Raw genomic sequence first — 18425 nt, 5'->3', positions numbered from 1 at the left:
TGACTGTTCCTCTCCCAGCCAGGGTATCCGGCCACGGCCAGGACAAAACCAAGTACATAATCTCATTCCCAGACAAAGACAGAAAGCATGTTGGAAAAAAGATATAGAGGGATAAAGACACAGTAAGTGTTTCCATGCCCACTATGGGAGGTCAGGAACCCCACAAAGTAATATGAGTTGGGGAAGGAGATTGATAAAGGACTGAAAATAGCATAAGATAGGTTTGAGAAGCAGAAAAAGTAGCGTAACACAAGTTGAAGGTCATAAACCTAAGCACTCAAGATGGAGCCAAGAAAGAAGAACATCCATTAAAGGAATCTAAATAGCTAATTGGTATATCATTTGACAATTGGTATCTCATTCAACTCAAGCAAACAAACCCGTTTCGAATTTCTGTTAAAAAAAATATTTCTGACTCGTCTCATCACTTAGCAATGATTGGGTTGCAGTAGTAGGGCCTCAAATGTTTGCAAAATAGTATTTGTCATGGATTAGTGACTTTACTAAAGGATACATATAAACCAATTGCTACTTAACACTTAGCACTATAAAAGCTATGAACAATTTTAGCTTTATGAAATTTTAATATTCTATGTCGTCAATATTCTAATGAATATTTTGTCTTCACACACTTTAAGTTATATCAGCACCAGAAAAAAGGAGAATGATTGGATAGAGTCTCTCTGCACTTCCGATCATTAAAAAAAGTAAACCAAAGGGAATTAATTCAAATAGGATTAGATCTAAGAGCAATTTATCTGCAAGTTACACCCAGACATTGGCAAAGAACCTCCTTTAAGAGGAATTAATCAAATGCTAGAAAAAAGTAATACAGCTATGATTATAACAATATTGAAGAAAAGATGATTAACAGTTTAAATAAAAAAAAAAAAAAAAAAAAAAAAAAACAGAAAAAGTAATAGCTATGATGATAACAACTTTGAATGGAAAGATGATTAACAGTTAAAAAAAAAACAAAAAAAAAACAACAAAAAACACGCATTTTATATATATATATATATATATATATATATATATATATATATATATATATATATATATATATATATATATATATACGTATATATATATTGTGTGTGTTTTGTTTTTTTGTTTTCTTTTTTTAAACTGTTAATCCTCTTTCCATTCAAAGTTGTTATAATCATAGCTATTACTTTTTCTGTTTTTTGTTTTTTTTTTGTTTTTGTTATGTATATATATATGTATAATTTTCGAGCATTTCTCATTTAGCCATTCCTCATTTGTCTCTTTACATCTATCTCTTCTTTATTTCCAGATCTATTGTCATATAGGTCGGTTTATACTTATTTTGTTATTTTCATGTTGTTGTTTTTTAAATTTTCTTTTCTTCATTAAATCCAGTATTTCATTCTTCATCCATGGTTGTTTTCCTTCATTTTCTTGCTTTGGTAATACAATTTCATTTGCCTTTATTCTGGAAGTCTTGAGAGCCTCCCAGCTATTATCAATCTTCTCAATTTCAGATCTTTTTTTGATGGCTTCATCTTTAATGTATAGCTTCTCATACATGTTGCTCACTTCTACTGAGTATAAGCTGCTAACTTCCTGGTCCTTCAGTATATCGGTGTTGTATCTTGTTTTCCTATTTGGTTTGCTTGGTATCTTCATTACTACTATTTGGTTTGCTTGGTATCTTCATTACTACGGGGTTATGATCTGACCCTATGAATTCTGAGAGTACCATAAATCAGAAACAAATCAAACATTGTGGTTCTTATTCATGCAGGCCAAAGGTCAAGAAAACTGTTGGCTGAAGTTAAAATGAGAAAACTTACTTATTATGGACACATTCGGAGACACAACACCATCCAAAAATCAGTGCTAGAATGAAAAGTAAATGGCAGAAAGGCACGGGACAAACCAAGTAAGTCCTGGATAGGAAATGTGGAGGCAACAACTGGCAAAAATATAATCGATTGCTCGGTAATGGCCCTTGAGCGTGAAGAATGGCATTCCATAACATTCAACCTCTGTAGGGAGATGGAACTCCGGTAAGGTAAGGTACATATCATTTTTTTAAAAAACAACCATTCATTTATATGTTTCTCTTCTAACATTAGGCGTCGACCCGTCCAGATCCAATTCGTAAATAATAAATAAACGTATAAATAACATTGTCTAATTATAGAATTTTAAAAAATAGAAAACAAACAAATAGGTAAATGAATAGGATAGGGTGCCTCAAATCCATACATGCCCCAAATACACACACTTCACATAAAACTTTTTCGTGTTTACATAACACTCCTTTTCTGGTGAATTTAATTTTTTATGATCAGAAAATATTGAACTTTACATAAAAATCAATATTCATTCCAGTCGTTATGAACGGTAATTCAAAATAATGTCAATGTGTAGCAATTTGGCTCCTTTTCTAAGTTGAAATAAAGCCATCTACCTCCATTTGTAACACAATCTTTTAATTTGCACCACTATAATAAATCTATTCTATAAATGTAGTTTCCTCTGTCACTCATAAACAATTTTAATTTTAACGATAAGCAGACATTTTAAAATTGTCGTTTACATAAGTGTTTTGTCAGTAAAATAAATATAAAAAGCATTTTAAGCATATCTTTCTCTCTTGTAGATTGCCACTTTACCCCATGCCCAAAAATCGTACATGCCTCACTGTCACCAGTGAAAATATCGACAGGGCATTAACCAGCCATTATGATGACAGCAATGTGTTAACTGGGTTGAAATGCAATTACCTCCCCAAGTGAAGGATGCACACTTCACACCTACATGAGAGAAAACCCTCCTACTCTACCTGTGTCACTCACACTCCGCTAATAATGGACAATGGAAAAATTAGGTGTTAGACATCTGGAAGACACCCCCTCCCTCCTACCCTATCTTCAAAACAAAGACCCATGGGAATGGAACAGGCTGCTCGAGCATTATAAAACATGCACCTTACAATGATACATTCTCTTCCACAAAAATATCTTACAAGAACGGACATGTTTTTATCCCGTTCAGTGGTGTGATATTTATTATTAAGGGTAAGTGGATTACACTGATTTAATTTTCTTACATTTCTTTCTGATCCACAGACTGTATCAACAACTTTTTCTGCACACTTTTGCCTCTCTAAACCTATGATGTTAATATACATGGTATCATTATGACTGGACTGAGGACAACCAATTAAACAATACAATCAAGCAATAACAGTAATAGGTTTAAATTTGTGAAGCTGCTTAACAGAAAGCCGTCTGAAAACGTCAGACCAAAAACACTTCTAACCACACGAGAAAAACGAAACCACTTGTTACCAAATAAGACCAAAGGAGGAAGAAAATATATCTCAGAGGTAAAGGTTCAGACAAGAAAGAAGTACATCAGTATAGTCACACAAATGGATAGTGGTGAAAGCATGTCAATCAGATATTGCAGTTAAAAATACTGGCTTGAACATGTTGGCTACATTTGACACAATTGAAAGAGTTAAACTCCTTCATATTCTCTCATTTCTCTAGAAGAAGATGAGATCTGCATAATCCAGTTCTTTCTCAACAAAACAACATTAAGCACCAAAATCATTGGAACAACTAATATTCAATGTTTCAATGGCAACTTAGAGACAGACTCCTAAGGGACAGTTTGAACCCAGTATTGTACATAGTGCATTTGGAACACATGATAAGAGAAGCATGTATGCCTACCCTCCTAAAATGACTTAAGAAAATAAAAACACAATTTAAGTTGTTTAATACACTAGTCAAATCAATTCCCTTCTACAACTGTGCAACATGGGGAATGACAAAATCAGATGATTATCAATTCAACATGGCTTCAATCACTCAGGAATGGAGATTCCTCTGCACACCAATCATGAAGGCTGCTATGGCTGCAAAGTCGGTTGACTATGTCGGTGAACATTTAAGTCAAGAAAGTCAACTTCAAGTTGAATGTCTTTATCTGCAAAAGGTAAATTACCTATTTTATACACAAATCATGTGGTGACATTCTCAATTATTGCGTGATCGGGTTGAAAAATGTTTGATCAAATTTGTTGCTGGTGTTCCAAACCTTGATGGTTCTTGGGGAAAAAAACTGCGTGTTGGGATGATGAATTTGCTGATGGCTGCGGCTATTCAGACTCGAGTCTGAATAATCTCCCATGGATATTCGGACCCACAATTCCAATGTGCATGTGCAATCAACATAATATGAGGACCGGACTCATGGCAGAATGGTTTTTGTTTTTATTGTTTTTCTTTGTTTTGTTTTGAATTTGGTTTTATTTTAATTATAATGATAACATAGAATTGATTGATACAAATGAAAATAACAATTATAGTAACTAAAACCTGCTTAATTTGACGACAAAGAGAAAATCAATAGATCAATTAACTGGAAGTCCAATTAAAGATTAAAAAGAAAAGAGTTAGAACTCTTCAAAGTCAGTCAAAGTAACTGTGGTCTAAAGGAAAAGCTTTTCTAACAACATAACACAATGTCTGAATAAAATCAGGAAAAAGAAAAAAACTTTGTGTTAGTATGAGACAGGTACCAATCCTTCTACAGTACGAAGTAGAGGTATGAGCTGAGACAGTGTGATAAGGGCAAAGCGAAACAGGATTTCTTCATATGATATGATACATCCAGATTTATGTAGGCTTATTACAGCCTTTTATCTGCTCTTGTGCATTTGTGAACGTATTTAATTCACGTCTCTCAAAACTGGACATGCCACATAGTGGAAGGAGGTGTCTGAATTAAACTCTACAAACAGTATTTTTCTGTTTCACAATGATCGTCGAGACGGCACTTGAATGCCTGCAATGAAGGGGCGTTGACAACTGTTGCAGGCAAGCAGTTCCATTTGTCGACTACCCGAACTGAGAAGAAGTTCTGCCTAAGGTTTAGAGGACACCTTTCCTTGGAGAGTTTGAATCTATGGTGGTGCTGTGGAATCAAGATCAAAGTATCTACATTTGTACACATGCATTTTAGCATTGATTTTCGACGCCCTACTCCATCCTGTCCTTGCCCGGATTGAGAATAACCGCTGTTGGTGTATCCCTGTAGGCATTTACTTTTCTCATTTGTCTTATGACCCATCGGGACTTCTCCCCGTTTCTGTCTGATTCGGCTTGTTTCTGTTGTTTTAGCTTGACAAGAGCTGAACTTTTCTTCTATTTCTATACAGTTCCTCCCTCCGTCACCCCACACCCCTTGTGTTTGCGCATGCATGAACAATGGCAATGGAGTTCGAGTCCGAATAGCCACGGGAGACTATTCAGACTTCGAGTCCGAAATGCCACTTCACTTGCTGATACTGGATACTATGACTATGATAAATTCTTGTGTACAGTATGTACAATGTTGTTTTGTAAAATATTGTTACTGCTGTTTTGTCAGAAAATGAAGTTCCTTGGAAAAGTTGGAGGCTTTTCCTTTTCCGCCTACTCTCCAATTCTAATGTTTTCCACTGCAAAAATATCAGGATTACAGTACAGTAAACGCAGCCTGGTTCGCGCAAGTAATTGTTCACTTTTGGTGACAACCTCGAAGCGGGAGGCCTTCCGAAAGCTCCTCGTGCTAGCATTTCTTTCCATTTGTATTTTCATCGTGGATCTTTTGTTGTTTCCCTTAACATTACTGATAATCATTCATTAACACTAACACCACCAGGAGCTTTCGGAAGGCCTCCGAAACTGCCCTTTGCACTTGATGTGGCCTTGCTGATAAGGTGCAAATGACTATTTTAAGTAAGCTAGATATGTAAATTTTAAAGTGAAAGGAAAGTGTAACAGTATCCGTCTAAGGTCTAGGCTACAACTTCCCAACGACAACGAAGGAGTATGATGGTGAAATGAAAGTGTCAGAAACAACCAACACAAGGCATCACCAATGTCAATGTGGTCGATTAAAGTATTTACCGCTCAAGTTCAAGTGATATAATATGGTTGTTGGCTCACCAGTAAAGAACGTTTCTCTCAGGATCCATGGACCTCTGTTTTAACATATTTCTTCTCTTTGCCAATGTGAAATTAATTACACGATCAGTGTTCATTCAAATAGCCTAACAAACTAATCCAGGCAACGCTCAACAGCTGATTTTATGCCAATCTGGCGTATGCATGTGCCACTGTTAGCCACATAGAAATAGGAAGGACTAGAACGAAGACGCCCACAGTATAAAGTTCCGTAAAAATGGCTCTCGCATGGGTCGGTCACGGCCGCGATGAAGAGGTTAGAAACATAGATAACACAGGTAGTCTGTGGTTACAACAAGAGATGAATGAGTAGGAAGGTTCCAGAAGACAATAGAGAATAACAAATTACTCAGTCTGTGGTTAGAAAGCAGAGGGTGTGCCCACAGATTACACAGGATCAGATATGACAACAAGGAATACGTCATCAAAACTGGCTAGTGAGAAGTCGAGCGCCGCCATTTTATTTTTTTTATGCAAACAGGGACCCTGTGCGATTTAATCTCTATTTTCATGACTTTGATTGAGCTCGTTTAACCTTGATTTTTGGACGGAAAATAGAAAAAAGGTCAGGTTTATGACGATAAACTAAATTAGAAATATTAAGCTACACTTTTACTTGTACATTTTAGGCTTGGCTCCATTGATCGGGATTATATCAATAACAATGGTAGCAATAGAAATCAAACATACACCGACAAATAGACAAAAGATAGAGAGGGACTTATTTACTTGGATCTATCTATCTATCTATCTGTCTATCTAAGACCCTCTCACGCTGATTATTTATGACATATGTCCAATTAAATGTACCATCCCTGGAACGACAGCGGCTCACACAATTCTTTTACATCACCATTAATCGACTCTATGCATATTAATGAGGAGCCTCAAAGAGTAGGACTCGCCTCTTTGAACCTGCTGTTTGGACTTGCTTGTTCACTTGACACGTACCTGTTTTATGACACAATGGTGTTATTATGAGGAATGGATTAAAAGTGAGGAGAAACAATGACAGTAAGTACCATGCGAACACCTATTTAGGTCATTATTCAAATATTGTGTACAATGAGTAGCACGATCACTCTCTCTCTCTCTCTCTCTCTCTCTCTCTCTCTCTCTCTCTCTCTCCCTCTCTTTCTCTATCTATCTATCTATATATCTATCTATCTATCTATCTATCTATCTATCTATCTATCTATCTATCTATCTATCCATCTATCTATCTCCCTTTCTCTCTCTCTCTCTCTATCTATCTATCTATCTATTTCTCTCTCCTTTCTCTCTTTCTCTCTCTCTCTCTCTCTCTCTCTCTCTCTCTCTCTCTCTTTCTTTCAAGCAGTATTAAGTGTGGTCAACGACAGAGTGAGTGACAATGATTGGGAACTAACAAAGATAGTGTAGTGTTATACATTGTTAATATGTTGTGTTGCGAGCTTTAGTAACATTTTGTTATTTATTGTTATTTTGCAGTTGTTACCCTAAAAGTAATTTTGTCAACTGAATAAAGTTACAGTGGTGACCCCGACGTCAGGATTGAACACACCCTTCCTTCAACATGCCAACCAATCAGGATACCCATGAAGCCAACGCAGTGTTCATCAAACTACCAACCTTTTGGCCCCAAAGAGCTCAAATTTGGTTCGTTCAGGCCGAGGCACAATTCACAATTAAAGCAATCACAGCTGACGTAACTAAATACAGTTATGTCACAGCATCCCTCGACCAAGACACTGCCACCAGAGTTCTCGACATCCTGACCAACCCACCAAGCACTAACAAATATGAAACCCTCAAACAAAGACTCATCATCATCATTGCCTTTTTCACCCTGGGTCAGGGTATAGGCCACAGACAAACAGTTTCCATCCTTCTCTATCCTGAGCCAACTTTTTTATCTCATTCCAGGTCTTACCACTTCTCTGTATATCAGCTTCTTTAATTCTTCTCCATGTTCCTCGTGGCCTTCCCCTTGATCTTCTGCCCTGAGGGTTCCAGTCCAATACTTTCTTTGTTATAGTTGAGTCATTCTTTCTAAGCGTGTGTCCAATCCACCTCCATCGTCTTCTTCCTATATCCTCTCCCACTGGTTTCTGCTGTGTTCTTTTCCATACTTCTTCATTTTTTATTCTATCCATAGACAATTACAAACTTTCTGAAAGAGAAGCCGCATCTCGCATCTTAGACATTGGTGGTCTGGGTGATTCTAAACCAAGCGAACTATTGGACAAAATGCTTGCCATAGTCCCTCCAGGACAAGAACCAGGATTCCTTTTTAAGGAAGTTTTTCTACGCCAACTACCAGCAGAAGTCCAATCCTTGGTAACTCAACAGGATTATCCGACCCTCCGGGACCTGGCCAAAGCGGCAGACAAACACTTTATGTCCACCGGAGCTACCATCAATGCAACAATGAAAGGAGGCAAACACAACAAACGAGATGGACCACGCCATCAACACAGTAAGACACCCGACCCGGATTTGTGTTGGTACCACCAAAAATTCGGCAAACAGGCTACAAAACGCACAACTCCTTGCAAATTTTCGGAAAACTGGACAGCCGGCCACCTATAAGCAATATGGTGGCCGGCTCCAAGGACAACCTTCTGTTTGCATATGATAAACAATCTGGCCGCAACTTTCTGATCGATACAGGAGCTGAGATCAGTGTGTTACCGGCTTCAACAAACGACCTTCGCCGCGGACAACACGGGTTCCCGTTAGCAGCCGCCAATGGTACACTCATCAAATCATATGGACAACGTAAACTGTCCTTACACATAGGATCACACCAGTATGAATGGACATTTACACTGGCAGCCGTCAACAGACCAATTTTGGGGGCAAATTTCCTTCGGGCTCATTCACTACTCGTCGATCTGAAGGGCAATCGCCTAATGCACAGCGGCACCTATGCTTCAGTCTCACTCATGACTTTACAGCATACAGCCCCACACATCTCAATCATCACAACTGACGATGAGAATCAGTTCACTCAGCTGTTATCTACACGGCCAGCACTCACTTCGTCCACGTTTTCATGTCCCACAACAAAGCATTCTGTGGAACACCATATAACCACAACGGGCCCTCCGGTACACTCAAAAGCACGCCGTCTGGCACCAGACAAACTAGCAGTAGCAAAATCGGAGTTTGACAACATGGAGGCTCTAGGAATCGTACGTCGTTCCAACAGTCCGTGGGCATCGCCTCTACATGTGGCACCTAAACCCAACGGAGGTTGGAGACCATGTGGAGACTACCGCAGGTTAAACGGTTCTACTACTCCAGATCGCTACCCGATTCCTCACATACAAGACCTCTCAGCAAGACTATCAGGTTGCAAAATCTTCTCAAAAGTCGACCTCATTCGCGGTTACCATCAGATCCCAGTCCACGAGCAGGACATCTCCAAGACAGCAATCATAACCCCATTTGGCCTCTACGAATTCCTCCGGATGCCCTTTGGGTTAAAAAAAACGCTGCACAGACTTTCCAGAGACTGATGGACACAGTTTGTCAGGGTTTGGACTTCACATTTTTTTACCTTGATGACATCCTCATAGCTAGCAAAAATGCAGAAGAACACAAAAAACACTTGAATGCCCTTTTTGATAGGCTAGAGAAATATGGATTAGTGGTGAATTCAGACAAGTGCATTTTCGGGGTGAAAGAGATTGATTTCCTTGGACACAGGATCAGTTGTCACGGAGCAACTCCTCTTCCAGCGAAAGTGGAGGCAATTCGCTCATTCCCCACCCCTACAACAACATCAGGCCTACAGGAATTTGTTGGCATGGTCAATTTCTACCATCGTTTCGTGCCAGCAGCAGCTCAACTAATGCAACCACTTTACAAGGCATTGGCTGGTCAAACAAAAAAATCTGCACCCCTTCAATGGACAAATACCCTACAACACGCTTTCAAGTCAACAAAAGAAGCCTTGGCCCAAGCAACTATGTTGTCCCACCCGCAGACATCAGCTCCTACTTCACTGACAGTAGACGCTTCTGATATAGCGATGGGGGGAGTACTAGAACAAAACATTGACGGCCAATGGAAAACTCTCGCCTTTGTCAGCCGCCAGCTTCGTCCTCCGGAACAGAAATACAGCGCTTTTGATCGGGAGCTCCTGGCTGTCCACTGTGGCGTTCGGCATTTCCGTTACTTCTTGGAAGGACGAATATTCACCATTTTCACGGATCATAAACCACTAACATTTGCAATGAACAAGGTTTCAGAACCATGGTCCGCACGCCAACAACGACAACTATCTGCCATCTCAGAATTCTCAACTGATATCCAACACATATCAGGAAAAGACAATCCAGTAGCTGATGCGTTGTCAAGAACAACAGTAGAACACGACACCTCAGACGACTTCGGTCTCAGTGCGATTTCTGAGGGAATAGATTATGAGGCCATGGCAACAGCTCAATTGAATGATGAGGAGATCCAATCACTACGCACCTCAGAAACATCCCTGCAACTGAAAGACATTTCTTACGGGACTAATGGCACTACAGTTCTCTGTGACATATCGACCGGAAGAGCACGGCCAGTGGTTCCCAAATCATGGCAACGAAAGATGTTCGACGCCATCCATGGTCTTTCACATCCAGGAATCAGAGCTACTGTCATGGTCTCAAGTGAGTAAAGAGCTACTCGACTATGCATAAAGATATATGTAGAATGAGGCCCCAGAATTTACTAGTTACTATAAATGAAAAACAATTAACGATTTGTTTACAATGAAATAAAAATAATGATGAAATTTAATTAAAAGAGATAAACAGTGATCGTGGCAGTTACAAATAGAGATATGAATATTTTACGTAACTTATGATAATATCTCAGGTTCGTAAGTTTACGTTTCCAGGCAGTTGATGGGCTTGGATGATCTATTCCTCTGATAATAGGATTGGACTCGTAAAATTCCACTTCCAGGCAATTGGTAAGAGGTTATAGTGTAGTACAGCGGGCTTGGGTTTGATCCTTGAAGATTATACAATCAAAGTTAAAAGCTCCGGCGTCTTAATGGTGTAGATATAATATCTACAAAGTCCCAAAAGATAAAAATCTTCCAGTATATATATAGGAATAGAGCGACTGGCCGTCCGGCATAGATTGTGGAGAGAAAGTGAGTGTAGAATATTAGACCTATCAGCTTTTATAATAAATGGCTACGTGACAGAATGTAGAACGAAAAGTATTCACTAATTAGAAATTAATTCGAGGGAAGGCTATAAAAGGAAAGACGATCTAATATTAGAAGGTAAAGTTTATCTAAGCCTACCGAAATATAACTGGAGTGAGATGAATTCAGTTCTTAATAAAATAAAATTTAATAAGATAATTGTGAACAATCTTTACTGTGACACCCCCACCCACGTTTAAAATATACTCTTTAACCATTATGGGAAAGATAGATTTTACAAACGGAAGTAAATTTACTATCATGATACTCTAGCATTAATCCATTGTTATGATTTGTGCTACAATTAAATTATTTATTAACTAGACATGGAAATGTTTATATTAACGTAGGTATATGAATGGGTGACAATAACAATGAAAGATTGTGATTACAAATCATTGTGATGAACAACATGATGGCAATGTGATTACAAATCATTGTGATAAACAATAGTGATGGCAATGAAGCATGATTTAAGTCGATGATATGAAGGTAATTTACTGAATGAAATGAATGAAAATGTAAATGGAATATTGACATTTCAATTATTAATCATAAATGAGTGAAAATTCATAACAATAATAGTAAAGAGAATATTTCCCAAATCATGAATGGGTATGGTATATATATCCAAACAATACTCAATGTTACATTAAGTTGGGTCATCATGTTTACAAATAAAATTATCGAAATTGTGCGTTCTGATTTGGCATAATTTGCGAGGTAACTAACAGTATGCATGGGAGGTTAAGTTATAACCCTTCTCACGTGTTTACACTAATCGAGAAAGTAGGTCGGCGTGAATATTTTCACAGCCTGGTATGTGAGAGATACTGAAAGTGTAATTTTGCAAAAATAGACTCCACCTTAGTACTCTACTATTATTCATTTTGTTATTTCTTATGTACGTGAGTGGTTTATGGTCCGTTTCGACCACAAACTCTTTTAGCAGTAGATATCTGCTGAATGTCTTTAAAGCAAAGACGATGGCCAGTCCTTCACGCTCTATTACAGAGTATCGTGATTCTCTGTCCAATAATTTTCTGCTTGCATATAAGCAAGGCATTAGAGTTCCCTCATGTTCCTGTAATAGTATACCTGCGATGCCCTTATCAGACGCGTCAGTTCTTACAACAAATTCTTTTGACATGTCGGGTAATTTAAGAATTGGTTCTGAACAGAGTAATGCCTTTAATTGGTTAAAGCTATTCTGACACGCTTCTGTCCAAACAATTTTGTTCGGTGACCCATTCTTTGTCAGATTTGTTAGCGGTGTCGCGATGTGCGCGAAGTTGTAAATGTATTTCCTGTAAAAATTTAGGAGCCTAAGTACTTTGCGTACTTCTTTTTTGTCTTATGTGGTTGCAATTGTGCGATTTTTGTTCGTTTTTCTGTCTCGGGTGTCTGTGTCCCATGACCAATGGTATGATTAATCCTGCATTTGAAGCTTCGATATTAGTAAACATGGGTTGCGACACTGTGTCTCTATCAAAATATTTTTTTAGCATATTTGCATGGAATGTCTTTGTTGTGTTGTTAATTTTAATCTCGTAATTAACATTAGATTTTACTGCTGTTATTTTGAATGGTCCTTTCCATGTAGCTAAAAGTTTACTCGAGTCATCGGGTAAGAGTATTAGTACTTTGTCACCAATCTCAAATTTTCTTGACTTGCTTTTGCGATCAGAGTATTCCTTGTATTTCTCTGCTTTTTTAGTGACGGATTCCTGTGCTAGCTTACATGTATCCTCTATTCTGTCTTTCAGGTTTCTTACATATTCGTAAGCAAACATAATTTCGTTATTGTCCTCCTCATTCCCTTTACAAATGTCGGCTACTATATTGATCGGGCCGCGAGGTGATCGTCCATACATCAACTCAAATGGGGAGTAGCCTGTAGATTCTTGGGGTATTTCTCTATATGCAAATAGGATTGCTGGTAAGTATCTGTCCCAATCATCTGGTTTTTCTGCTGACACTTTTCTTAACATATTCTTTAGAGTGCCATTAAATCTTTCACAAAGACCATTTGCTTGGGGGTGGTAGGGAGTTGTGAATGAGTGTTGGATTCCCATGAGTTTCATGGTTTCATGCATCATATGTGATGTAAATTGGGGTCCATTGTCCGACAGTATCTCATTTGGTATGCCTATTCTAGTAAAAATTGGCATCAATGCTTCAGCTATGTGATCCGATGTAGTTGATTTCAATGCTATCGCTTCTGGCCACCTGGTTGCGTAATCGACTAGTGTTAGTATGTGTGTATGGTTTCTATCTGATTTTGTTAAAGGGCCTATAATGTCAATTGCAACTTTTTGAAAAACTTTTTCAATAACTGGGGTTGTCTCTAATGGCAATCTCGGTATTCTGCCTTTTGCGACTCTTCTTTGGCATGTGTCACACGATTTCACATATTCTCGGACGTCTTTAGTAATTCCAGGCCATGTGAAATTCTCGGATATTCTCTTCAATGTGGAAGAGCTCCCAAGATGTCCAGAAGTTATTGAATCGTGCGCTATTCCAAGGATTTTGTTTCTGTAAATACTCGGCGTGACCAGTTGTTTAGCTATTTTGTTTCTTTTCCTATGTAACCTGAACAGAATATCTTTTTCAATGATGTATTCAACTTTTGATTTCGTCCCTTTGTTTGCGATATTGAAATATGAAGTTAAAGTCGGGTCCTTTTTCTGTTCTTCAATGAACGTGTTCCTGTCAAATTGTTGTGGTTCAAGAGAAATAGTCATTGGCTTCTCTGTTGTCTTAGTCATCTTTCTTGTTTCTGCTAGACAAGCTGTTTCTTGGGTTAATGACCATTCTTTTACATCTGTTGGGTTGTCTTTAAGACCTTTTATATTGCCAACAATAACATCAGCGACGGGGTTGGGAAGTATACAGCATTCCACTATTCCTGTATAGTATGGGGTTTCTATGTACACGTTAGCTGTTTCAAAGGTTTCGACTGTGCCACTGAATGTGATGCATTGTACCGTTTTTCCAGTTTTGTCTTCGTCATTGATCAAAGATGCTTTTATTCCTACTGTACTGCATCCTGTGTCTCTCAATATTTTGCAATCAGTTCCATTAGCTTTGCCTTCACAAAAAAATAGCGATCCTGACTTGTGAGTTTGTGTTAAAAGTGACATACCTTTCACGCAATACACATTTATATTTTCTCCTGACATTACTCGTGTCTGATTGTTTACACCTGTTTGGAGTGATGCATTTGCAGTTTCTTTTGGATATCCCACGATTTTGTAACATTTGTCTGCTGTGTGGCCTTTCATTCCACAATATTGACATTTAATTATAGGTTTGTTGGTTTTCTTATACTCAGTATTATTGTCAGTGCTATTTCTTGTTTTGTTTTGATAGGGTCGGCTATGGTCTCTATTGAACTGTTTGTTCCATGGTTTGTTACTATGGTCATCCTGTTTCACTTGCGTGTTCCGAGTGATTGATCGGCTCGTTCTATTTGAGTATTGAACTTTAGGTGTACATGGACTCTGAGCAGCGGCAGCGTAGTATGGTTCCTTCAATGTTCTGCTAAGGGGTGTCAATGGATGTGCGCTGTTAAAGTTTTCTGCGTAGATTTTTAATTTGTCCAAGTTTTCTGGCTTTCTCTCTTTAAAGAATGCGACTAAATCTGGGTTGCAAGCTTGATAGATTCGATTCTTCAGCGTGAGATAGTAAAGGCCTGCAAAGTCGTCTTGTTTTACGTTTGCCAACTCAAGCCACCGATTTAGAAATTGAGTAATTCGGTTCACGAATGTATTAAAGTCTTCTCCACTTTCCGGTTTTGCAGTGTGAAACCTTTCCTGGTAACCATCTTCCGTTAATCTAAATCTTTTTAGTAGAGCGTCTTTAATTTTTCCATAGTCATCTGCATCTTCAGTTGTTAAGGTATAGAAAACTTTTAGCGGTTCTCCAGATAAGCAGTTAATCAAGGCTGTGGCCCATTTGCTTTCTGGCCAACGATAACCTTTAGCCTGAACTTCGAATCGGTGTAAGAAGGATTCTAAACAGTCTGAGCGTTCATCGTATGTTGGCATGCGTGGAAGTTTCACGAAAAATTCATCACTATTATTATGTTTTCTTTCATGACCGGTTTTTGTTTTTTCAATTTCCAGCATCATTTGGGTCCTTTTGGTTTCTTCTTCTGCTAATGCTATTTGTCTTTTTAGTTCCCTTTCTTGGACTCTTTCTTCTCGTTCTTCTCTACGTATTCTTTCTTCGTGTTCTTTTTCTTCTCTACGAATTCTTTCTTCATTTTCTTCTCTACGAATTCTTTCTTCATTTTCTTCTCTACGAATTCTTTCTTCGTGTTCTTTTTCTTCTTTACGAATTCTTTCTTCATTTTCTTCTCTACGAATTCTTTCTTCATGTTCTTTTTCTTCTTTTACTTTCTCTTCGCACCATGAAAATATTCTTTCCTGGGGTATTTCTAAGTCCTTTGCGAGACTTAAGTATCTTTTATATGCTTCCATGTTGCAATAAATTAGTTACGATGTTTTATATATATTATATTGACAGGATACTGTTACTGACTGTTTTATTTATTTACACTTACTGGAATGAACTGTTCTATTTTTAGAAATCTCTCTCTCTTATTTCAACTTATTATGTATGTTGAATTTGATGCCTTTTATCGTTATATCTTATAAAGCAATGTGTCAATACAATGCGTAGTTATTATGACTTGTGTCAATAACAATGTGTCAATCGCGTGTACTCTAAACTATGTTACTACGAAAAATGTATCACCAATGTGTGTGACTCGTCGTTAGTTTGTGTACAATTATTCGCAATGACGCTAATATACTAGAGTGTGATAACAATAATAGGATGCCAAAATAATCCCAAGTTATCTATCACTAAATATAACACGACGGCTAGTAGACTCCTTTTATTATTATTTAGTTTTTAAAGACTCACTTTTCAGAACATAATATATAAGTGGTTTTCGGTAACAGTAATATGCCAAAAATGCATTTAAAACAAATCACTATGCAAAACAAATCACGATGTCTATAGTTACTATGTGATGCCCAACTCATGTAAAAGAGAATAATGAAGGATATATTTACCAACTCAGTTCGTGGCTGGGACCTCTCTCTTGTTCAATGGTTGTTCAACAATTGTAATTAGGCATTGAAGAGTGTTTAACAGTGATGTCTGAAATACAAAACAATAAAATATCGTAAGATTTACAATAGTTACAAAATGTGTTCACAACACTGAGTGATTGGATGACAGGTGAATGAATCGTTATGGAATGTAAACATATTGAAAACAATTCATGAATGAGGCAAACAACAAAATGAAATGAGTGATATAATAACAAAGTGGACAAGGAATGAATGAATGAATGAAAAACTGAGTGAATAGATGAATGAATGAATGGATAATGTATGAATGAAAGAATGAAGGGAGGAATAAATGTATGAATGATTGGATAAATGAGTGAATAAACGGATGAATGGATGAATGGATGAATGAATGAATGAATGAATAAATAAATTAATGAACAATGAATGAATGAATAATTTATAAATGAATAAATGAGTGAAGGAATGAATCAATAAAATGCTATTCAATTTGAATGAAAGAATGAATGGATAAATTGCTATTCCATTTAAATGAAGAAATGAAAAAGAAAAAAAAATGAATCCTGTAAATAGGGAGTTCAATTAAAATATGATCAAGTGGGGCAATTAAGAGTTTTACAATTTAAACTTTAAAGTTAGATGAAATAGATATAAGTAACTAAATAAATTCAATTCTTTATATGTGTCCCCTCCAAAATGTCATGGTCTCAAGTGAGTAAAGAGCTACTCGACTATGCATAAAGATATATGTAGAATGAGGCCCCAGAATTTACTAGTTACTATAAATGAAAAACAATTAACGATTTGTTTACAATGAAATAAAAATAATGATGAAATTTAATTAAAAGAGATAAACAGTGATCGTGGCAGTTACAAATAGAGATATGAATATTTTACGTAACTTATGATAATATCTCAGGTTCGTAAGTTTACGTTTCCAGGCAGTTGATGGGCTTGGATGATCTATTCCTCTGATAATAGGATTGGACTCGTAAAATTCCACTTCCAGGCAATTGGTAAGAGGTTATAGTGTAGTACAGCGGGCTTGGGTTTGATCCTTGAAGATTATACAATCAAAGTTAAAAGCTCCGGCGTCTTAATGGTGTAGATATAATATCTACAAAGTCCCAAAAGATAAAAATCTTCCAGTATATATATAGGAATAGAGCGACTGGCCGTCCGGCATAGATTGTGGAGAGAAAGTGAGTGTAGAATATTAGACCTATCAGCTTTTATAATAAATGGCTACGTGACAGAATGTAGAACGAAAAGTATTCACTAATTAGAAATTAATTCGAGGGAAGGCTATAAAAGGAAAGACGATCTAATATTAGAAGGTAAAGTTTATCTAAGCCTACCGAAATATAACTGGAGTGAGATGAATTCAGTTCTTAATAAAATAAAATTTAATAAGATAATTGTGAACAATCTTTACTGTGACAGCTACCCGCCGACTAATTTCACAGAAAATGGTATGGAAGGGAATGACCAAACAGATCAATGCATGGGCAAAGACCTGCACATCATGCCAAAGGGCAAAAGTACACAGACACACGAGGGCGCCCCTGGGAGAATATGAAAAACCCAGCGGAGGCTTCAGCCATGTCAACATCGATTTGGTTGGACCACTGCCCCCCTCACGTGGTTATACATATCTGCTTACGATGGTGGACAGATTTACCAGATGGCCTGAAGCAATACCCATTACCAGTACTGACACAGAAGAAATAGCACGAGCATTCATCGCACACTGGGTTACTAGATTCGGAGTACCAGAGAACATTTCATCAGACCGAGGACCACAGTTCACTTCACAGTTGTGGTCAAACGTGTGCACACTCCTTGGTACTCAAATCAAACAAACAACAGCTTACCATCCCCAAGCAAATGGATTGGTTGAACGTTTCCACCGCCGCATGAAGGAAGCCATTCGAGCGAAACTAGAAGGACCAAACTGGATTGATCAACTTCCCTGGGTGATGTTAGGTATACGTACCGCCCCAAAAGAAGACCTCGATACCTCGTCGGCAGAACTCGTATATGGGGCACCTATTACAGTACCTGGAGACTTTGTTCCTGGTCCGGATCCCAACACCAATACTCCTGAAATGTTAAAAAACCTCCGTGAGAAAG

At 37.7% G+C, this 18425-nt stretch overlaps 1 protein-coding gene across 1 annotated transcript in view; it reads right to left on the bottom strand.

The window, feature by feature from the left end:
- The window catches only part of LOC144964877 (sodium-dependent glucose transporter 1A-like), a 27596-nt gene extending 21440 nt beyond the window's left edge, over positions 1-6156 (bottom strand). The window contains exon 1 of the mRNA XM_078899606.1: positions 5976-6156. The gene's annotated coding sequence lies outside the window, so the exon portion shown is untranslated. The remainder of the gene's footprint in view (positions 1-5975) is intronic.
- Positions 6157-18425: the final 12269 nt, after the last annotated feature.

The sequence above is a fragment of the Berghia stephanieae genome, chromosome 2 (assembly GCF_034508935.2).
Source record: "Berghia stephanieae isolate SIO BIC M18660-M18661 chromosome 2, UCSD_Bste_1.3, whole genome shotgun sequence".
Taxonomy (NCBI): domain Eukaryota; kingdom Metazoa; phylum Mollusca; class Gastropoda; order Nudibranchia; family Aeolidiidae; genus Berghia; species Berghia stephanieae.
This window is presented reverse-complemented; position numbering and strand designations above follow the sequence as displayed.